At 30.7% G+C, this 19741-nt stretch overlaps 1 long non-coding RNA gene and 1 pseudogene across 2 annotated transcripts; both read left to right on the top strand.

Annotated features, from left to right (window-relative positions):
- The first annotated feature begins 802 nt into the window (after window positions 1-802).
- On the top strand, window positions 803-4300 carry LOC145587551 (uncharacterized). Of its 2 annotated transcripts, XR_014101299.1 has the most exons (4): window positions 803-940; window positions 1048-1154; window positions 2874-3703; window positions 4023-4300. It is a non-coding gene; the product is annotated as an uncharacterized LOC145587551 (long non-coding RNA). The 2 variants fall into 2 exon arrangements; XR_014101298.1 differs by having other exon boundaries at window positions 2874-4300.
- An 11431-nt stretch (window positions 4301-15731) lies between these two features.
- LOC145587552 (peroxidase 1-like) lies at window positions 15732-18102 on the top strand (annotated as a pseudogene).
- Window positions 18103-19741: the final 1639 nt, after the last annotated feature.

Here is a 19741-nt window from a genome sequence, read left to right on the forward strand (position 1 = left end):
ATTACTATTATTATTATTATTATTATTATTATCATTATTATTATTATATCTCAAAAACAGATAAAGTTATACACCAGATAGAAACTTCGTGGGAAGCCGAGATACAATATGAGCCCCCACTCCACTAGGTATAGAAAAGCCTATCCTAGTAAAAATATGAGTAACAGCACGAGCCCCAATGTCCTGAGTCGTCGAGAACTTCTGAACCCGCTTCGGCAACACAACAGCCTCCTTGTCCAATTCCCCGAGTGACAAAAAGGAGAAGGGAAGGAATCCATATCCAATTGTGCAATATCTAGATTCATAATTTCACTACTACATTTTTTATCAAATGCGACAGTCAGAAAAGATCTAATGCAACGACAATTTCAATTCCTTCACTTTAGATAAGACTATTGCAACGACTTATACTAATGCAACGGATTTAATGTGCCGTCGCGTTAGATAGGCTAATGCAACGGCAATGAAGCCTAAGCCTACTACATTTTTGATCAAATGCGACGGTTAAAAAAGAGCTAATGCAACGACTTTTGTACAAGATAAGCCTAATGTAATGGCTTATACTATAGTACATCAAAAGACGGGCTAATGCAACGGCATAATAAAGCCGTTGCAATAGGAATACTAATGCGACGGGTAGGTAGGCTAACACAACGGCAGTGAGGCTAAATATTGATTCGCAAAATTTAAGTGATTCCCGCCTTGCATTGAAATTTCCCCAAATTTTGAAATAGTCCTAAATCCCGAAACTTCTTTATTTAGAAAGAAAGAAAGAGAAGTGACAAACCCACAATAAAAAAGAAAAATAAAGACAAAACAAAATAAAAAGTTATTCATCTCAGGCGTTCAAAAAAAAAAACTAATTCATCGCATTTCTCAAAATAAAAAGAGTTTTCGAAGAGAGGGAGAACATGCAACAGCAATATACTTTAACTTTTTTGTAATTTCTTTAGAAAACTAAATGATCTCCTTCCCTTTCAAAGTTATTCCCAAATTATTCTCCACTTAATTGCTTCACTAATTAAATTTACCCAATTTTTTATTTAGATTTTTTTGTGGTGGAACGTTAAAGAATCGAGCAGCTCCTCCGGCCACAGCAAACGACGCTCTGGCAAAATGGAGAATTAGTCTAGCAAACCACCACTGGTACTCTGGTAAGTGAAATTTCTTTCTCCTCATTCGATTTATCAAAACCTCCTTAAATTTTAGTAATTAGGGTTCCTAAATTTTCTTGAACCTAAGAATTTATTACTTTTTGTCGTATCATAATCGATATTTTGTTGTTTGTCATTCATTCGTCATAATTATTATCAAATTTAGAGGTGAATTGTTACTTTTTTTTTGGATATACAGAGATTTAAACTTGATTTTGTGAAACAGAATTAATTTTTCTTTGTTTTGTACGAGGGTTAGAATACGTTAATAAACAATATAATTTCAAATAAAATTGTTGCTATTGACATTGTTCTTAAGTTTTAAAATAATGTTGATTTTGTGAAAGAGAAATAATCTTCTTTATTTTGAAAGGACTTTTTTGTGTTCATCTATGAGTTTTAATTGTAATGCTGCAGAATTTAATTTTGATGTGTTTCATAATTTTTTAATTCAGGGTTTTAATATAATTGTGGGAGAATAATGTTTAAGTGATTTATTTCGATTGATTTGTTGATTTTTGGGATTTTGATAAAGATAGTAGGTGGAAAGTTGGTTTACTAGAAAGAGAATTAATAGGATATGCCTCTTTTTTCCTCACTTTTTTTTAAAAAAATAAAATAAAAAATTTCTTTGAAGTTTTGATTATTGTTTGTTCAGCATTAATAGCCGCATTGATAGTGTAATTAGAACTAGTATTCTGATGGCGGATATTGTAATGATGGAGTATGTTGTATGATTGTATTATTGGTTGATAGAAGTGGAATGTAGTATTGTTTTTGTTTGAATTCTGGTAATACAGGTGTTTAGATTTCAGCCACAGGTTTAAGAAAAAATTTAGCCATATGGGGTCTTGTTTAATCTATCTTAATAAGTATTTTAAAAGTATCAATTATACAAAACATTGCTTGTTGAGTAAAAGAAGGTTAAGAAGCTAGTTAACTATGACCCAAAGAATGTTAAGCAAGTGGGAGGCTAATGAAAAGAAGTTGAAAAGTCATTGATTTATATAACTTGAAGAAATTAAATCTTGAATTTTTTGCACATTTATTACATAATACTACCTCTGCACAAAGATATTACTCATGAAAGACGGGATGTTAAATGAAATATCTTTCTACTTCCTTGGTGAGCTGTTTAGCTATCAATTCTTCATTCTTTATTTTGACTAGAGCATTTTTGTAATTTGGAGCCATGCTTAAAATTTCGTGGGCACATTGAAAACTCCATATCTTTTTTGTTCATTATGTAATATATTTAGGTTGCAACTTGCGACATTATTGCTAAGATTTTGATAGGATTTGGCATTTTGGATCAAGTAAATAGTGAAGTTGTGAGGTCTGAATAAGTAGGGAATGAACTTGTATAGTCATTTATGTCTGTTAGAACTGTAAATTCATGACATACAATGTTTATTTTCTTTTATATATTTGATTTGTTCTTTCCTTGAATTAGAAGTTTATTAGTCCTTCATTTCTCATTTTTGCAATTCATGACAATGTTTATAGTCCCTTCCCATTATCTATTTGATTCATAAGAGTACTTTGTTTAATCTATTATAGTCCCTTCCCTCTATCTCTATGATTCATAAGAGCTCAATAATTTCCTTTCACTTTCAACAAAGAATAAGATAAGGATGGTTCACAAAAATATTAGGATTATATCTTTGTATAATTGAGTCTACATTTTTTTTAGACCTATTGCCTGTTTATGCACTGCAGATTGATGAGTTAATAAATCAAGCCCATGTAGCAAGGCTAGTTTTGGGCTCTCAGTGGGCAATGTTTGGAGATGGAGGAAAAGTGAAGGTTTTAAGTGAGAAATTTCCTGTCATTCATGGTCTACTTGGTACAAATACAATAAAATTTCCTGCTCTTGTTTGCTTAGAGCAAAATCCTTTTTCCTTATTTTTTTTAGGGACTACTTACAGCAAAATCTCAATATAATTCAAATATATCAGAAAAAAGAAAAATGAAAGAAATCAGGGGTTAATATTTGATATGACTATGCAGGCTCAATAAGAAGGAAGCACTCTAGAGATACACTCTTTCTCTCTGCACTCATCAACGCTTGTACTTTGTTCCTTACTATCTATAGGCTCTCAAAATGACGGTAACATTTTGAAAATAAGAAAAAAACAATACATTTGCTATTGTCATCTATAGATCATTTTTTTTTTAATTTCTGTAAGTTGCTGATAATATATAACACTTACAATTAAAATATATGTGCGGCATTACCCAACCCACTAGAAGAGATCAAGAAGAGGGTTTTTCCTTGCTTTCTTCATTTATACGCTATTATTATTTTATTAGATTGAGTTTGAGTTGATTGTTTAATGCTCAATGGTTATATGACAGTAAGAAGCTGTTTAGCAGCTTGGAGGAGGAATCTAATAACCCTAAATCTCAAGTTAAAGATTGGGTTCACTTGGTACCCAAGCTTATTTTATCATCTCCAGGGGGAAAGAAGATCAGAGGAAGGAAATCAGAGTGAGAAATGCCATAAGGAAACTGAAGCTAAATTCAAGTTGCTTTTTGAGGCTTATGATGTAAGTCTTTGTTACTCTTTCTATAGTTGGAATTTATTTGTAAAGAGGATGGAGTTTTTTATATTTAAGATTTGCATTTTTATTGTATAGAGGTTGAAATCAAGGTTGATTTTCTGCTATATATGTATTGTTGTGTTATGAGCTTCAATTAAGTCACAAAAGAACCGCAAGAAGATTATTTGGATCTAGGACCTCATCTATATCTTCTAGGCAGTTTAGTCATCTATCTCACTGCTTAAACCCACTTCCCTTTCTGCCTTTTACTGTATTAAATAGGTATGTGATATACTGACATGCACTATCTTCTTGTATTAAATAGCAGATTGGGCTATTTGCAAATACCCATTTGCTACAGTAGGCCAGAATATTACCTTCATGCTGATCCAATTGTTAGATATGTTAGACATGCAGGCAAAAGTGCTAGCTAAAGTCTTCTCTGATGTAAATAAACATAGGTGGTGAGCCAGCTTGGAGAATTTTGTGCCTAGTTGGAGATATTTGAACTTGTAATTTTTTTTTGTAAACAATGTTAAAATTATGTTTTGACAAATAAACATGTAGTTTTAAGTGAGTTTTGAATTTGTAACTTAATTTTTCTGCGAAATTGTATACATGTACTCTTAATTTTTAAATTTCAGTGAAAATTTCCTTTATTTTGATACATTTATATAGCTTTATATGTTTAACAATAATAATAATAATAATAATAATAATAATAATAATAATAATAATAATAATATTATTATTATTATTATTATTATTATTATTATTATTATTATTAGTAGTAGTAGTAGTAGTAGTAGTAGTAGTAGTAGTAGTAGTAGTAATTATTATTATTATTATTATTATTATTATTATTATTAATGTTATTACTGTTATTATTATTATTATTATTAATGTTATTATTATTATTACCAATACTGTTATTATTATTACTGTTGTTGTTATTATTATTACCATTGCTGTTATTATTATTTCTATTGTTGTTTTTATTACTATTACTATTATTACTATTACTATAATAACTATTACTATTACTATAATTATAATTATTTTTATTATGATTACTGTTATTATTATTACTATTAATGTTATTATTATTATTACAGTTATTGTTCTTATTCTATTATTATTATTTATTTTATTGTTATTATTACTATCATTACTGTTACTAATACTATATTATTATTATTATTATTATAATTGTTAATGTTATTATTATTACTATTACTGTTAATATTATTACTTATTATTGTTACTGCTATTGTTATTATTATTTTCATTATTATTACTGTTATTGTTATTATTATTATTACTTTTCTTATTACTATTAATCTTACTTTTACTCAAAACCCGATAAAGTCATACGACTTACAAACAATTAGTGGGAAGCCAAGATACAATTTGGGCTCCCACTCCTCTACATATAGCAAATCCTATCCTGGTGGTCAAAGATATGGGTAGTAGCACGTGCCCTAATGTCTTGAGTGTTCGACAACTTCTGAACCTGCTTCATCAATGCAACAAGCTCCTTTTTAATTCCACAAGAAAAGAGAATGAGAAAGGAAGGAAAATGTACCCAATTGTTTGACAAGTTTCATACTTAGCCCGCTTATGATGAGCCACATCAGTCACAACTTGCTCGGCTATAAAGTCAGACAACCCAAATTGAATCAAAGGAGAGGACCCTATCAGGTCAATACACACAACATGACCTGGCAAACGGGTCGTGTTGTGTCAAAAAAAACCTAAACCTATTTTAAGAAAAATTCACTAAAAAAATAGCTAATAGAGCTTAATATTTAATGTTTAACCACCTTAATTTTACCCAAAATATTACAGACCTCCATCTAAAATTTAAAACATTATAAAAACTTTCAATTGATTTCCAAGTTCCAAAAGCTCTAAATTCATCTAGTTATGCACAAACTCAAACAGATTTCATTGCTTCAATTGATTTAGAATCCGCATATTCCATTGCAGCTTTAAAAGAAACAAAAAAATAAGGTCAAATACCTAGCGACAAACTCCTATGATCCTTTTATTACGGTATTTATGAATAAGTTCCTGGATAACAAGCCTAAAGGTTCTCTTATTGATGCTAGTAACGATATTAATGCTAGTGAAGATATTGACGTTAGTGACGATATCGATCTTGACCTTGATACGGAGCTGGAGCTGCTAACTATGATGAATGCACTAACTATGGATATGATGCCAGAAATAGACCAATTTTATATCACCCTTCAATTCGAATTAGCAAAAGCAATGTCTCCTTGAATAATATGGATTCCAAACATTCATGATCTGGATGTGAATGAGTCGAATTACTTATCCCTCGGTCTATTCGTGAACTATCTCTCCAGGGATTGTGAAAGAAGGTCTACTAGAAATATTCTTGTAATTGCTTCGACTCATATTCTTCAAAAAGTGGATCTCGCTCTAATCGCTCCAAATCAATTAAAAACATGCATTAAGATACGAAGGCTTCGTATTCCACAACAACGAAAGCACAGTACAAAAACAAACTACTACTATGAGAGAATTAGATATTGAATGAGAAGAATAAAAAGAAACGAAGAGCAAGAATTACTATATGTCAGCTTTGATTTTGCTACGAAAAAGAAGAAATCAAATAAACAAATTGTGAGAGTCAATGAGAAAGAGTAAAATGAGATAAGAGTTTAATAATTTGTTTATGTATCCCGGATTTTTTTTTGGTGCAAACGAGGGGCAAAGCCCCGAGAAACAAAATAAACAAAATAAACTAAGGGGGTACAAATTGTGGCATAGCCACTCTATCTATGTATGCCGGTTGTAGTAGTGAATGAGATTAGGTTATTTTTTATTTTTTGGATAATAGTGTAATATAAGTATTTTTTTTTCTAAATCATTAAACGGGTAAACAGGTTGACCCAAACACAACCTGTTTATTAAGCGGGGTTGACTAATGTTAATTTCGTGTTATAATTTTCAACACTAACTCAACCCAATTCTTATCGTGTTGGGTCGTGTCGACCCGACGTCTAACTAAACGGGTCGAAACTCCTCAACACTAATCCACTTGTTTCGTGTTCAGTTCATGTCGTGTTATCGTGTCGTGTCAGCTTTTGCCAGCTCTAGTAACACATTTGCATGCATGTTTAAGGGCTCCGTCGATCCCCAAGATAACCCAATATCAACCTCTTTTCTTGCTTACAAGTCATATCGATAACAAATATCAACAAGGGTATCCGGAACAACATTATGACGATATTTAACACCCACTATGCTAGCACATGACACTACATGATCCCTAAAAATATCCCCAGCAAATACCCTAGAGCAAGCAGAGTACTGTATTGAAATAGAGAACAAAAGAACGCCCAATCGATAACACAACGCACAACGATAATCCTAGCGTTCAGCGTCTGACATAACCCGGACAGATGCAATACAATGGTTAAACAGATGCATGTACAAAATAATCCTAAAATATTGACCTATAACAAACATTCTTCTACATTAATAATTAATTACAAATAAAATGTTATGCACAAATAAATAAACTTTACCAGCAAACAATAGATGGACAACACTATGGAAAATTACCATGATATATATTGATTTGGGGCAATTGGAAAATCTGAATGTCGTTGGATATTTTAGTCTGATAAAAGATAAAGATACTAGAGTCCATATACTCGAATTTCAAAATGGTCTACAACCTCAAGACACACTTGAAAATTTTAATTATCTTCACTCTTCATTCCGTACAACGATTGAAAGATTTTCGGAACACTAAAATCTTGATGGAAAATATTGCCAATGATGTTAAATATGGACTCCAAACACAAACTATTATGGTTGTTGCATTCACACTTTACAATTTCATTCAATCACATAAATTGGATATACCGATTGAAAGTGGTATAGGTTTTAACATTGCATAAATTTAATTTTCAAATTCGAGATATTATATCAAATTTTTGTAAAATCTTTTGTTGAATTTTCAAAGTTTTTGTGCATTGTTTTATGGAGTTAGAATAAGTGACGTGACATATGAAGACATCTATTGATTATTAGCAACTTAGACCAAAACATACATTGTCGTTGAGAGCCCGAGGCATAAAATCGAAGAATTAAAATTTTAGTCACAAGAACAAACCTATTCCTTTTATCACATGTTGTTTTGAGTGATTTTGATTTACACCTTAGAATTCAGAATTAAACTATCCTATTTTGTTTGTTTTTAGTATATAAAGCAATTTATTTACACCTTTGATATATTTTTTCTTGCATTAAGTAGTATCAACTTGACAATATCCATGATAACAACATCGATATTTGTGAAATTTGATCGTATCCCAAAGCATCGTTTCCTCTTCTTTTTGTCGCAAATGTGAGGGGCAAGTTTTTGGATGTTCAACGTAAAAGCTGTTCAACATGGTTTTGATATACACCTTAGAACTCAAAATTAAACCATTTTATTAACTATTATTTACTTCTTATAGCAAGATCATTGTTCTTTTTTCGGAATTTTAACTATTAAAGTTCAAACACTCAGAGTTATTGTAACACATAAATTATTGTAATTTATTGTAACACGTAAATTATTGTAATTTATTTAGTATTATGTCAACCTATTTAACATCCTTGTAATACTAATTTGTGAAAGCTCATATCTCTTATTACTCTAATTTGTAGGAACTCTTAACTTACCCAAAATTTGGTGGAATACTTTTCACATTAATTCATAACATACGCATAGCATGTATTTATAGTGGTAGTACATCGGTTCATTACTCCACTATTCTTGTACTTGTAGTTAGTTTAGAATTTTATACTTACAACTAGATTTTACTTCTCAAACTTTCTCTACAAGATTTTTCCATCACTATAAATCCTAGATGATTCTATTTTGTTCTAGAAAATTATCTGTACTAGATTTTTCTATATATATTACCATATTTCAACATCTCAAAAAAAAAAAGAAAAAAAAACATTTTGTCCATATTTCATAAAGAGCAAAATTTATTGTCTTTGTTGATCTTTAATTAACAAAGAGGGGGAAATTATTTCATTAGAACAACTATAGAAGAAAAATAAAGAATATGTAGAATGTATTAGAATTGAAAATGTCAGAATTATTAAATAAAATTACTAGATGATAAATATAAAAAAGAAAGCTTAAAACCCAATTTCAGCCCGACCAAAAAGAAATGAACTAAAACGGCTCATTAATTTATTTTACCGATCCAAACCGACCCATTATGGAATGAACCGTTTCAACCCCACCCAATTTAATCTAAAACGATATGAACTCAGATAAACTCATTCACAAATCGACTCGTTTTAAACAAGTCCGATTATAATCTGAATCGTTTACTATCCACGCCATCTATGACCCAAATTAATTTGAACACGAATCCGCATTAACTTTGGTAAACCTGCTTCCAAAGCGACCCGTTTCAAACTAATTCGATTATGATTCGAACCGTTTATTGTCCGAACTGTTTACGATCCGAACTGATATGAATTTGAACTACTTACAATCCGAATTGATATGAATCTGAACTACTTACAATCTGAATTGATATAATTTCCCAAATTGAGCCGTTTATAATAACCCGAGATGTTTACAACTCGAACCATTTAGGAGCCGAACCAATTTAAAATGATTAAAAAAAAAAAAAAGAAATCGAACTGCTAATAATTTTAACCAAACCAAAACTATCCTGGTTTGACAGTGCTAGGAGCATAGGAAAATAGGATAATTCTTTCATTTGAATTAGTTTATACGTACCAGTTTTCTTTTCAATTAATCTAATCAAATGTAACTCATTATAATTAGTTTCATATTTTATACAAAGTATATGGCAACTTATTAATTAATTTATATCTTCCACATGGCATGTACGTAGTATATTTTTTTATAAAATCAGAAGATGTAGAAGTTTTTACTTAATTGTACATGTTTGAGTTGGTACTTGGTAATGCTCTCCAGTTAAATACTTCCACTGTATCTCAATAATTAAGTATATACATTAGTTTAACTACCTAGCTAGCATTGCATCTGACAGTGTACTATTTTGATTATTAATATCTTTGAATTAATTACCTGTTAGTAAAAATCTATACTCCCTCTGTTTCATAATACTAGTGCCATATACTCCCTCAGTTTCATAATGTTAATATCATATATGTAACACCCTAGAAATTTCTTTATTTTAAAATACATGTTTTGTTCTGTTTAAAACTCAAAATAGAAAAATCTAAGACATTACCGCTACTATGAAAACGGCTAAGGAAACTATTAAAGACACACAGCGGAAGACTATTCTTAAAAACATTCAAAACGACTCAACTTAAAAAGTCAACCAACGAAAGTAAAGTCAAACCAAAGTAAAACAAAGTCAACCTACAACTTGGAACCACTGTAGGCCCTTAACAAAACCGAACCAATTCAAAACCTTTGCGTTAGTCTCACAAATATAATATAATAAAATAATTGAAGCAATAAACATATCATAAACTTATGGAAATTAGCATGATTCGCTCTTCAGTCATGCCCATCATGAATATGCTTCATGACCTAAAAAAGCTTCTCTCTACTTCTTGTTTCCACTACTCTCTATTAAAAATGGGTCATCATAGGGCCAAGGTAAAGACAAGACCAACAAACACACAATCAGCAAAACTGAGTACATAAGTGTAATTAAACACACTAACATGCTTTCACCTATCAACACACAACTTACCTCGATACATCTGTTTACAAGCACACAACATACAACATGACTTCTTAATTAAGTAACCAAATGATTCATTTAGCACTGATTACGCATCGAACGGGTTTCCCCCCTAACCTGCCCTAATAAAGGGGTACTAACACGGGAGCTAACCGTGCCAATATAAAAGAACCACTCGTAAGTGGCGGAATTCTTGTGCATAATAATAAAAGGAAAATATAGCGTTCTGTACTCCCAATAGAAGTTATGGTTAAATATAAAACCCCATAACTCTCCCCATATGTTCATACTCTAGGTGTATACGTTCCAAGAGTTTTGGTACGTAATCTCTTTCACTTTACGTTATTTACATATTATTAAACTTGGTGATGACTATCAAACCATAACACAATCAAACATTCTAATTATCCAAACAATTAAATATTCCAATTTAATTCTCGAATAATTAGTGACCACATAAAATTTAATGTTGAACCCTTTTTAAATCTATCTCGGTGTCAAAGACACCTTAAATGTGTAATGCGCCAAAACTCCTATCTTTCGGTGTTAGAAACACCTTAAGTGCACCAAGTCACCAACATATAATTTATTCCTCGTGTACATAGACACTTACATAGCTCTTTTCTCATGCCTATAACATCAATAAAAATTATATGAACCATAATAAAATTCCCTTTTAATATTCCAAACCAAATTAAACATTTACTTTAATTAAACATGTTCTCTATCATGCCAATAATAAAAGTGTGGTTCATATATAATATGCCAAAAATAATTATTTCCATTCAATAATCCATAACAAATAATCCATGCTTCATAATTCAATCACCAATATCAACCAAATGATAAAGTCCAACCAAAACTATCACAATACTATTTGGAATCAATTATTCAAAGCCTAGCTAGCATGTTCCTATATCACCAAATAAATGCCAAGTATGCAAACGTACCTTTAATACGATCTTAAAATCGCCACGACTAATAGAAATCACTCATTTAGAAGTTTTCTACAATCCAAAATCAAAATATGGCATACACAAATTTCCAGTAATATAAACATTATTAAATCACTCATAATTTAATTAAAATAAGATGAAAATTAATTTAAAACCTCTTACTTTAATTCCAATTAATAGGTAGTCAAAATTCCTTCAAGAAACTTAATTTTTAGCTTACTAACAAAATTTCCAACAATATTAATTCATGAAAACTTGCTGTAATTATACTTTAAAACCCTCAAATTAAAGGTTTAAACCACCCTAAATCATATTCCTTCAATAATCAATTATTTACAAATCTAGGATTTTAAATTTGGGGCTTTTTAATTAAAATTAAAATCTGAAAATTAATTTGTACCATACTTAAAATCAATCATCATAAAATCATCACAAAACTCATAATTAATAATTAGATTTAGGATTAAACAAAAGAAATAAAAAAAAAGAATAATTTTTTTTTTCGAATGGTGGTCGGACAGCAGCCACGGAACCACGGCTGGCTGCTACTGTGCTGCTGGTGGCGCCGCCGCTGCTGCCGACTGCTGGTGGTGGTGGCCGGCGACCCACCGGTGGTGTGGTGGTGGCCGGCGGTGGTGTGTGCAAAAAAGGGAAGGGGAAAAGAAAGAAAAAGAAAAAGAAATAAAGAAGACGGGAGAGAAAGTTTACCTTGGGTATTCTCCACTCTGGGCAATGTTTAATTTGCCCAAGTGTTGAATATTTATAACCCTTTCTCTAGAAACCTTTCTTACCTAAAATTTCCTTTTCTATCTTTACTAATCCCTTTCCTTATAAAACTTAACTAAAATAAAACTTTCCTAAAATAAATCCCAACTTAATAAAATAATTAATTAAATAAAACTTTCTTTTTATAAAATATTTCCAAACTTATTTAAAATAAGTAATTAAAATGCCATAAATAATTCATTTTAAATTATTTAAATACTTCACAAAATACTTATTTAAAATAAAATACGTATAAAAATATGGGGTATTACAATATAGATCAATCACATAAATTAAGAAAAGGAGAATATTTGAAATCTAACATTAAAGTACAAAATAATTCATAATTAGTTACTTTATTGGAAAAATTACGGAAAATAATACAACCTTTGGCCCGTTATTTTTTAATAATACAACTTTTGGGGTCTCAATTTTAAACAAGACATAACCGATTGGTAACCTGTTAAAACAAGTTACCATGACAGTTGTCATTGTTTTATTGGCTATTTCAGTAAAACTATTAATTATCATTATTATTATTGATTTATTATTATTATCATTATTAAAAATAATATCCAGCCACCACTTCACACACCACACGCAGCCCTCCTTCCCGCCATATCTCCCAACCCTCAGTCCCCCATCGAAACCCCCCTTTTCTTCTCTCATACAACAACCATCCCCTGCCTTTCAATCGATTACCACCGTACCAGAAATTTTGGTGCCCCTTTTCACTTTTTTTTTTTCTTTTAAATTCAAATCAACATCAACAATAGCAATAACAATTGTCACCGCAGCAACAACAGCAATGCTTTACCAAACTCGTATAGAGGCAGCAACGGCAAGGGAAAAGGGTGGGGGTTTCAATTTTTTTTAAGGGAGTTGGTGGGGTTTTTTCTGGGTTTCGATGGAGTTTGAGAAGGAGGGGGAATTCGGGAGGCGGGGCGGGGGATGCGTAGAAGGGAGGTAGGCTGGGGTGGAGGACGCGGGGAAGGGAGGTGGCTGTGGTGGGGGTGACCGGAAAGGGAGGTGAATCGGTGAGGGGAAAGACGGAAGGTAGCCATAAGTATGGATGAGGAAAGAGAAAGGAAGAAGAAAATGAAAAGAAAAAATAAAAAATAATCCCACCAATTATATGACAACACGTGTCATGGCCAACCTGTTTAACCGGTTACAAGTTTTTTGTCCTGTTTAAAATTGAGACCTCCTAAATGTTTTATTATTATAAAATAATCAAAACGTTGTATTATTAAAAAAAAATGGGCCAAAGGTTATATTATTTTCCGCAATTTTTCATACATTATTTAAATTTTTTGATTTTTTTGATTAGCAAATAAGTCATAATTGCATAATTAAATGTAGATATTTCCTTACTTAAGCCATGTCATCAATCAACAACCAATTAATTCATAAAAAAAATTAAGTTAGGTCTTTTTAAAACGCCCAAAATAGTAAATGATGGGATTAAAATTCAAATTGGTTAAATTAATTGATTGTTGATTGATGACATGACTCTAAGTAAGGAAATCCTTTCCTTGAGGGAGTAATATATATATTATGCAGCAACGTTTTGGTGCCAGACCACACCGTGTGGCATGTGGTACTAGAGTTATTTTATTAGGGGTTACCTGAGTTATTCTATTACGGGTTACTCGAATTACTCGGTCAGGGTTTACTTGAGGGGTTCGGACAGGGGGTACTCGAGAGGTTCATTCAGTCAAGGGTTACTTGAGGGGTTACTCGGTTAGGGCTTACTCGAGTTAGTCGGCAAAGGGTACGAATACTGAAGTTACTCAGTTAGGGGTTACTCGAGCGGTCATTCGGTCATGGGTTACTCGAATTAAATTACTTGGTCAGGGACTCAGGGGTTACTCGATTAGGGGGTTATTGAAGGAATTCGGTTTGGGGTTACTTGAGTAATTCGATCAGGGGTTACTTGAGGGTTCAGTAAGGGGTTACTCGGTCAGGGATTACTCGAGGGGTTCAATCATGGAATACTCAAGGGGTTACTCGGTGAGGGCTAACTCAAGTAACCCCTGACCAAGTAACTTGAATAACCTCGGCTAATCGAGTAACCCCCGTCCGAGTAACTCGAGTAACCCGTGACCGAGAAACTCGTGTAATCCTGGAAACTCAATTAACCCTTGACCGAGTAACTCGAATAACCCCTGTCGCACAGTACAACAGGTCGCATAAAAAAAAATTGTGTATATATTATGAAATTAAAATTAGTGCAAAAGTCAATTTGTTTCACTTATTCAGATGCATACGAAAGTAGTAATAACATGATATAGCCTAATCATGCTCATAAAAATTATATAATCAAGGACGTTATTCGTGTCCAAATTAAAATTAACACGGAGTATTGATAAAAATCTACAGTTTACTTTGAAGGTTGAACTAAACATTAATTTGATAAGGAACAACTGCAACTCTGCAAGAGCAATCTTAACTCGTTTGGTTGACATGTGAAATAAATTTTATATAAAGTTGTATTTTATGGGAATTATTTCCCAAATGAAGTTCCTAGAAATTTCTTTACGTTTGGTTGTGCAATGGGAAATTGGAATTCCCATGAATTTTGAATGAACAAGGAGGGGCTAGGTAATTTACTTTCTACATTTTGTGGGAAGTGGAAATTTCCATAAATTCTAACTTTCCCCTTTTTTGCTTTTTTATGTCAACCAATCAACTATCCAAATTACAAAATCTCATGAATTTTAACTTCCCCTATTTTATTTTGTCAGCCAAACAACAAGACTTCTAAATAGGTAGAAGAAATCAGGATCACTCTTTTCCTTTGATCCTTTCTCTATATATTTTTTGTTACATTCTAATTACTTTGAGCAAACACTAACCACTCTTTTATTTTGAAACCGAGAGAGTATTTATGTTATTGCATGTAAAAATTAACTTAGCCTGTAGTTGTACATGTAACAATATAACAAGCTTGTCTAGGGTGGCGATTTAAGATCAATTATTATAGTCCGAAGCCATCAGCCGCTCTTAATAATTTGGGATAGTTGTTTCGCTACTAACAAAAATGCATGAAAGCACTAATTTAACTTCATACTATTAATGACAAACTATATCTATACTATAACATATCATTAGAAAAAACAATAATATTTTAAAAAAATTTGCCTTTGTTTGATTATATACATAATACATGTAAGACAATAAGATAATATCAAGTAACAATTAAGTTTAGTCATTTACGGATTATTTTTAGAGTTGTTGTATTTAAGTTAAACAATCATCAATCATCATCATAATACGTTGTGATTATAACATCTTCTGCCCATATGATATAACGTGCATTAATTTAATGCATTTGATATTTTGCATGTAAATGCGTGTTTTCTAATTTGGTTTTGAGATTGTACAATATTAATTTATTTCATGTGAAAATATGCCATAAATTTTAGTATATAATGCAAACATTCTACGTACAAATTTATATCATACAAACTAAATAATCCTAGAAAAATATATTCTAGAGAAGTAAGCTTACTTAAGCTAAGATAGTTCAGTATGACAAACCTCAGGTTGCTCGCGCTCTTTCTCATTTTTTCCATGGCGAATGCACAAGGCTTGAAGCTCGGGTTTTACGAGTCTTCGTGTCCTGAAGCCGAGGAAATTGTTCATAGAATTACTAAGCAATATGTTAGTCATGTTCACAACTTTGCTGCTGGTTTGATTAGAATGAACTTCCACGACTGTGCTATTAGGGTATGCCTTTTTTACTCAATTATTTTTTTTGTTGCATATTTGTCAACCAAATTCTTTAAATCTTAAGTAAGAAATTATACTTTAAATAATCTACTACTGTTAATAGTCATAAGTATTATTAGAAATAATCTAACTTGGTTGATTAGAATGGAGTGTATATTATTCGTCATTTATGACTCTTTATTTACACTAAAAAATAAACAAATATTTAACTAGCTTGTACGTACCTAAGGTGTTTATTATATTATATTTACTAATGAACTAAATTATAATTTGTATATTTTTAGTTTTATACAGTACGTACATTATTACAATATACATGGTAGTTAATTCCTCATACAAGCTGTTATTTTTGTGTGATGTTTGAATTGAATTAATATCGTATAGTCATTAGTCAAGTGACTCAATTACGTCAATATCTTATTCAAACTCAATCAATAATGTTCTTTAATGGTTGGTAGTGTTACACAAATTAAATATAGTAATTAATGGCTTTGATCCCTTGTTTGCAGGGTTGTGATGGTTCTGTACTCCTAGATCCATCGGCTTCCAACAACCAAACAGAGAAGACAGCCATTCCCAACGAAACGCTACGAGGGTTTGAAGTTATTGATGCAATCAAATCGGCTCTAGAAAAGAAATGTCCCGGTGTTGTTTCTTGTGCTGATATTTTAGCTTTGGCTTCTCGAGATGCAAGTACAACGGTATAGTTACAATCAAACTTTAAAAGCACCAGCTGATCAGAGAGATTATTATGTAAATACAGAGTAATTATTGTATACTTTCTAATAACTGAACGAATTACTATCTTTTTTATTGGACATTGGTGCAGATAAGCGGACCATGGTGGGAGGTTCCAACCGGTCGAAGGGATGGGAAAGTATCATTGGCTTCTGAAGCCAATGCTCTTATACCATCACCATCTTCTAATGTTACTATCCTTAAAACAAAATTTTGCAACTTTGGGTCTTACTGCTAAAGATTTGGTTGTGTTATCAGGTAATTTAATCAAGTAAAATTACGTTATTGTCCTTTATACATGTTTATATATATACACACGTAAGTAAAAGTGTCTATTTACGAACCAGCAAGTTTTGTATGGATCCGATTTACGATAAATTATTCTAGACCTAAAATAAGTAAAATTTAATACTCTCAAATAATATAGTCACATTCTGCATGATATAATCACTTTTTAAAATGCTATAATTATATTGTTATAAATTATATTTATTTTGAATGACATGATCATTTTTGAACAATTTTGTGATAGGATATAATTATCTTTTGGATGATATAATTATTTTTTGAATGATTTAATTATTATTTGATACTTTTTTTTTAATGAGAAATTAACTTTTTGAATAATACATTTTCATAATCAGTTTTCAGATAATATAATCACTTTTGTAATAAGGATATTGGAATTTGTTGTATACACCCAGATGTATCATATACCCATAAATATTTTGTTCTTAATTTTATGATTGTTTTTCATTTAATCATCGAATAAAAAGGAAAAACTAACATTAATTAATTAATTGGGTGTACAGTACACCCGAAAGTATATAACAATCTCTCTAAGAATATAATCACATTTTGTATGATATATTATTAGATAGTTTGGTGCACAATAAGTTATTGTGCACCAGACCTATTTTAAATGTTACGTATACAAATTCTAACTAACAAGTGGATGTTAAATTATTTGTTACGTTTCTTCAAAAAAAATAAAAAAAAATTATTTGTTACGTAGTCTTATATTAAAAACTTATCACTTAAATAATTTTACGTAGGTGCTCACACTATTGGAGTTGGTCACTGCTTCATCATCCGTAGTCGTTTGTACAATTTCACCGGCAATGGGGACACTGATCCTTCAATATCCCCGAAGTATGCCGAATGGTTGAAAACTAGATGCCCGCCCACTCCAAGCGACATGAAATCTTTTGTGTTTATGGATCGAATTACCCCTAAGGTCTTCGACGAAAAATACTTCACCATGGTAACTGAAAAGAGGGAACTCTTCACATCAGATGCCACTCTTATGGATGATCAAGAAACTAAAACTTATATAGAGACCCAAGTTAAGACCGCCGGATCAACTTTTGCTAAAGATTTCGCCGAATCTATGACCAAAATGATCAATATTGGTGTACTCATCACAGGAAGCCAAGGTGAAATTAGAAAAACTTGTGGTTCAATTAATCAGTAAATTGTTTACTTGGATTTGTAGGAATGTTTTTGCATTGCACAACAACAACATCAAAGCCCGCTTTAAGTTATATTTTAATAAATTGTACGAAGTATAACAATATGTTTCGTGAAGCTATTACTTTTATAAAATTCTTGTAACATGTATAAACAAGATAAATTAGCTACACAAGGTTATGCTACGCATATTCATACTACTTGTACTCGTATCGCTCTATTTTTGGTATAATAATTTTGTTTGTACAATTGTACTCCATAATATTTTTGTTTTTATTTGAAAATCATCAGAAAATGTACTCCATAATTAATTTATTTAAGTAAAGTGGACATGATTTATGTAGGGTGTCTTTAGGAGGTGAATTACATGGGGACATGGGGTGAATGATTCCACATTTTATTTTATTTTTGACAAAGGCCCTGTTCTCTTCACCTTAAAAAAATAATATTAAGTAAAAATAATTTTAATTCAGTAAAAATAAGTTCAGTTTAGTAAAATTAATTTCAGTTCAGTAAAAATAATTTTAGTTCAGTAAAAATAAGTTCAGTTCAATAAAATTCAGTTTTCTTAAAGAAGAATTATAACAGAAAATCAGTAAAAATAATTTTAGTTTAGCAAAAACAATTTCATTTCAGTAAAATTAATTTAAGTTCAATAAAAATAATTTAAGTTCAGCAAATATAATTTTGTTTCAGTAAAAATAATTTCAGTTCAGCAAAAATAAGGTGAAGAGAACGGGGCCAAAGTGAATGATTCTATATTAAGTTACTCTCATAGATGAATTTTGAAAATAAAAATATCATTTCTATGTCACACAGCCTTCTCCTACTGTCTTTTTATTAAAAAAAAATAAAAATAAATAAATATAAAAAATACAAATCAGATATAAAGGATCACACATAATAACCCAAAAAAAAAATCATAAAATTATACTAAATCAATTACATATTTAAAATCATCAATATCTTCATCTAAAATCAAAATATTTATTAGGACATTTTGTTAAAAACCACCTTAAATACATCAAATTTTGTGAAAAACTACCTTATAAAAAATTGTTGTAAGAAACTACCTTATAAAAACTAAATTTTTTAATTTGCTACCATATGCTTAATTTAACAATGAAAGAGAAGGGGAATTAGGGGTTACAAGAGGGCTATGGAGAAATTGAATGCAAAAAGGAAAAAAAAAAGGATTGAAAATGGGTCATTAAACGTCTCTTATTTAATGCAATAATTCGGCAAAAAGTATCTTTTTACAACATTAATTGTTTTATAAGTTAGTTTCTTACAACATTTATTGTTTAAAACATAGTTTCTTACAACATTTTTTTAAAAAGGTAGTTTTTCACAAAAATTGACTGGTATAAGGCAGTTCTTCACAAAATATCCTATTTATTAATGTTAGTAATCCTATAATACCAAGGCAATCAGATTAAGCTTTTGATGAAAAAAATTGATGACACATTTAAACAAGAAATCAGAAACTTATATTCATCAATATCATTAATATCATTTCTTTTTTAATATGGTCACATAATATCAATTAAGTAGCTATTTATTGATATTTATGTTAATTTACACTTGTGATTTCAAATCTATATCTATATCTATCCATATATCTATATTAAAACTCATGGCAT

This window comes from Chenopodium album, chromosome 17 (genome assembly GCF_948465745.1).
Source record: "Chenopodium album chromosome 17, dcCheAlbu1.1, whole genome shotgun sequence".
NCBI lineage: Eukaryota > Viridiplantae > Streptophyta > Magnoliopsida > Caryophyllales > Amaranthaceae > Chenopodium > Chenopodium album.